Source organism: Cryptotermes secundus, unplaced genomic scaffold (assembly GCF_002891405.2).
Source record: "Cryptotermes secundus unplaced genomic scaffold, Csec_1.0 scaffold460, whole genome shotgun sequence".
NCBI classification, from domain to species: Eukaryota; Metazoa; Arthropoda; class Insecta; order Blattodea; family Kalotermitidae; genus Cryptotermes; species Cryptotermes secundus.
In genome coordinates, this window is record NW_019735560.1 from 32,090 (window position 1) to 37,271 (window position 5,182).

The 5,182-nt window shown below is 40.6% G+C and overlaps 1 long non-coding RNA gene across 1 annotated transcript; it reads left to right on the forward strand.

The window, feature by feature from the left end:
* Positions 1-1,503: 1,503 nt before the first annotated feature.
* LOC111869553 lies at positions 1,504-4,727 on the forward strand. Its single transcript, XR_002843688.2, has 4 exons — positions 1,504-2,014; positions 2,365-2,498; positions 3,424-3,576; positions 4,623-4,727. It is a non-coding gene; the product is annotated as an uncharacterized LOC111869553 (long non-coding RNA).
* The last annotated feature ends 455 nt before the right edge of the window (positions 4,728-5,182 follow it).

Below are 5,182 nucleotides of genomic sequence, written 5' to 3' on the forward strand. Positions count from 1 at the left end.
ACTTGAACCCGCGACCTTCCGGCTTGTAGCATAGTACCTCAACCAACTACGCTACAGCGTGCCCCCATATTACAATGTATTTCCTAAATTTTTGTCAGGAAAAGGATGAACACAGATTGCGTGGTTCAAGCTGACTCTCTGCTCCACTACCTTAAATAAAAATTCCTTTCTTGGATGTGCATTACCCAATCAGTATGCATACGTAGAGAATATTTTCTCCCAAAGACGATATGATCCTATACCACTACAGCTGAAACGCACAGCAATTTGTTCATTTGCTAAAATAGCGTGTGTACGCTCGTGGTACGTCCGTTAAGACGACAAATGGTAAACACGCAGTATATAAACCTACCTTAACGACATATTAATGGTGAGGACTGAACACTTCGTTCTGTATATCAACAACTTAATTTCTTTCCATCAGGAAAATCACTAAAATTGTTCTTATAAATTCGTAAGGACTAACACACACATACTATTAATACACTCATTCTCACTTGCTTGCAAAATTTTATTTTCATACGTTTTGTCAACGTAATACTGCTTCTCTAGATGTCACAGAATTTCGCACCTTTTAGTTTGCTTCTTTTTTTTAATTTAAAGTATTGAAAACTCCCGCCCTTAAATCCCACAGGCGCCACCTCGCAAATTGATTACCGTGGATTGATTCGGAGATTGGGAGCGTAGACTTTACAAGAATTCTCCGATTTCACTGCCATCTGTAATAGTGACCAAAATCATTCTTGGTAGTAGTGCCGGCGTCGGTAGCTTAGCTCGCGCTGCGCCTACTTTCTGTCTCTTAGTACTCGAGCAGAAGGTTGTACTTGAAACTTTGGCAAAAGGGACCCTTTGAGCTGAGCTAATCGAACATAACGTAACAAAACCAACAGTATATAACGCTGTGTAACCCAGTACAAGATCACCGACGTTTCGGAGGATCATAATGCGTCCGTATTCTGGGTCGAAGGGTAAGCCAAATACGTAAGTAGACAGTACAAATAAAGCGGCAAGTAAAGTCTTACTTGTCGTTCGGCTTACTCTTCAACCCTGAAGATGGAAGTATTAAATTTGCACGAAAAGTCAGTGAACTTCTACTAGATTACACAGCGTTACATACCACTGCTACGAGAACTTCAAATACAACAACAAACTATGACTCAGACTGAGGCTTTTTGGGTCATGACAACCCGTAGTCCAGTAAGAGGTTACGACCTTCGGACACGATCTGCTGCCTCCATGTGGACTTTCAACGTGAAGATCGAGGAGGCCGGATCATCAGAAATGTTGGTAGGACCTAGTAGACCCAGGAAACTAGAATCTAAATCTCCATCGCCGTCAAACCTTCAATGTTACTGCGACATACAGTAGTACAGGTGTAGCAAAACGTCCCGTGTCCCCAAATCAGTTTCGGTAATCTTCTTGTGGGTTGTTTACGACGTTCTCATAAGTTGGACTATGTAGAATGAATGGCACGTAGGCAGACAAATACAGTCTGATCATAAGATTCAAGAAGTTCAAGAGCCTCCAGGCGCCCTACAGACAGTTAATGCATGGATCGCCCTCAGTCGTACAGCATGCAGCCTGTCGCTATACCGACTGAGCTATCAATCCAGTTTAAAATGTACAAATATTACATTATCTTTGATCAAAGCTCAAAATTAATTTTGTTTTTGTTCTTGTAGTTTAATGGCGCTCTGCATACGAGAGCTGTGTGATGTTGAGTATAAATTATTTTATTTATAAGTTGAATAATTTTGGTGTTTCTGCAAAATTATTAGGAGCTGCATAAGAAATTCCCGAGTTCCCGAGAGATCGATCATCATTCTTATTGATCTTATTGATATCCAAAATGGCAGTTCGTTCAGTGGTTAAGGTTGATGACACTCAAGTTTTCAATGATAGTAAAACAAGTGAGGTAACGAGTGCTTGTTGTCATAAATTTAAAATAGAACTAGGATCAGCACGAAAAATTATTGAACTGCTATAAGAAGAGATAAACACGCCCAATCGTATCGTAAGTACAGACTCATGTTACTTCCACAGTTCGAACTCAAAATAAAAAAAAAGGGGGGGGGGGCGGTTAAGGAAACTGCGTTCTTGTGTTCATGAATCCCCTCTGGAACATCTGGTTAACCTGACTTAGGGTTTTTCGTGGGTTTTTCCCAGTACCACCAGGCAAATGTTGATTGAACTTAGTATCCCCAATCAGGTGACAAGCACCAAGACTTTTGAATACATTATTTATTAATCATCAGCCATTTGATACTATATAGTTTCCGCTACGAAGTGTGTTGTGAAATCATGAAAGGAATTGTGGTGCAGGAGCAGTTTTGAATGTTATTAATAATCGGAGACAACTTTCAGCATCAGAAGAGATACTGTCCAACATCAAGATTGAGCCCAGTGACAGCAAACTGGAGCTTCAGATAGCCCTCAAGAAAGCACGGAGACTGAAGCTGCAGGAGGCTGTTACAGAATCAAAGAACAGTGTAGAAAAGGTACATCACATCGGCAGATTTCCTTTTTAATTGTTCTCACTAATGTTTGGCTGTACTAGGGATCATTTCTCTTGTTCAGTCAAGGCCATTTTCCCCTTGCCTGCCACTCTGCTTTTTCTTCCCAAGACAAGAGAGGAACAGCCCTATGGATAGGTGGTGGGAGGTGATGAAATTGTCCCTAGCTACAGAATCCTTTGCCATGTTTAGTTCCTACACAGTGTCTCCATATGTTCCAGTTATAAAATGTTGCACAGAACTTTGTAGTAAAGTTCGTTATGATGTTTCCTCCCTGGTTACTGTACAAAACCATTGTACCCTAGAGAAACTATATTGTAATTTAACCTGAGGGCTATTAAATTGTTTGTCTCACAGTTGTGGTGGGCCTCAAGCCAGTCATATCTTGACATTTAAGTAATATCATCATCCTTTCATACTGTGCTACAAACTGAAAGTTCATGGGTTCGATTCCCAGTGAGGTAATTGGATTTTTAGATTGACTGAATCTTTCCAGTCACACTATGACGCTGGGGTCAACTCAGCCTCTAACAGAAATGAGTACCAGGAATATTCTTGGGGGGGGTAAAGGGTGGCTGGTATGTAAGGCTGACATCCTCACTGTCACCTGTGAGCTTATTGTCGAGAAAGTATGGGAGTATCAATGTCTCGCACCCCTATGGGCCTCCATGGCCTGTTACTATACTATCATCCTTTCTTGTGCTTGGTTATTGAGACCTGTTATGGCCTCCTGTCAAATAGGCACCAGGGGCTGTTTCCCCGAGTGTGGGAGTGGCATGGAGCTGGCCACTTGCCTCCATCTAGAGCATAACTAATTAAGCCTAGGGACAACTTTGCATTTATGGATACTTCAAAACAGAGTGCTGCATAGCTACATAGTTTAACTGTTTATGATTTGTGATGTTTGTAGGTGGCAGAGTCAGTACTGGGGAGAAACACGGAAGGAAACACGGAAGGTGGTTCCATTGTGCTGAATGCTACAGCAGAATTCTGCCGTACGTTGGATGACATCCCCATTTATGGTCTGGCTGGCAACAGGGATGAGGATGCTCAGGAACTACTTGTGAGTGCAATATAACCATCCGCAGATAGGTGTACACTTGGCAAGGCACTTTGATTTAGCATGTGTGAAGACTAGATGCAGTCCATTGCCCATCTACAGTTATTTACTGCAGCTGCAACAGAATTAGAATATATTTTAATTATAGTTGAATTCCATGCTAATGGATATATAAATTACTGAACTGAAAACATCCAACAGAAATCCTAGAAATGAAAGCACTCGTTATACAATAAGAATGTGATAGTTAAGATGGTAGAACCTTTCTTTTTCTTCTTCTTCCTGACAAGTGGTACCATCTGGAATAAAATGCCGTGTAGTGATAAGGTCCATACGCATTTTGAAGGAATGTCAGTGGACTTACAGGATGTTACTTCCCAGAAGATGGTGCCTTTTGTAATCTCCTCTACAAGAATCTCAAATCCAGTCTTCTTTTCCCCCATCTTTTATTTCTTTTTTCTCCCTGTGCCATGTGCATGATACAAGGGTAGAAAAGATGCTACTAGGAATTATATATGAAATTGAAATAGGGATGAATAAATAGCTCAGATCATGACTAAATGAAAAACCAGTAGTTCTTGTAATTTTATTCATTGCAAAGTGAATTGAATGTTAATTGTCACAGTATTCTCACTGCAAACTCAGAATTAGTTTGGCAGGTGTACATCGCTTGGCAGAATGAGAGTATGTTTCTAATAGATCTGTAACTTTAAAGCATACTGTGACATTAAAAAGATATTTTGGCAAAGAAGTTTCAAGATGATCAGTATAGTCAGAAGAATTCTTTCTTCTGGGGTATCATCCGAATTTCCGAGGGAAGACAGACCACATGGCATTATATCCCAGATGACAGAAGCCTTCAAAGCCACTGCTGTCAGAAGCTGAAATCCTACACAGTATAGTCAGCACTTTACAGTGCAGTAATTTTTTATACAGTGGTTGGTGGGTAAGCAGTCCAGATTTCAGTCTGTCTCAAGGTAATTTTGAATTGGTAATTTTTGGACTGCACATTTGTGTTCTGCTAATCTCATACAACATTTATGTTACAGGACTTTGAGAGGGAAATGACTGAAGAGAAGAAACATCAGGAAGAAGAAGGCAAACGTGGAGCTTGGAATGAAGTTGAGATTGGTGAGTCATTAGCAGATTCTTTATGTACAGCATAGGCCTATTCAAATTGAGAGATATTGACACTTTAGTATTGGTTTTAATTGTGCGTTTATATTTTAAGTATTACATAAATGGTGTACCATATTTAATCATATACTGCAGTTTTATTAGGGGTTTTAGTAGAAACACACCAATCATTACTGCTTAATATTAGTAGCAGTAGGATAGTTGGTTGAGGCACTATGCTACAAGTTGGAAGGTCATGGGTTCAAGTCCCAACTAGGTCATTAATTTTTTTCAGTTGACCTAATCCTTCCGGCTGCACTATGGCCCTGGAGTCAACTCAGCCTCTTAACAGAAATGAGTACCAGGAATTTTCGTGGGGGGTAAAGTGCGGCCGGTGCGTAAGGCTGACAACCTCACTGCCATCGATGAGCCGATTGTCTAGAAAATTTGGGAGCCTTAATGTCTCACAACCCTATGGACCTCCACGGTCTGT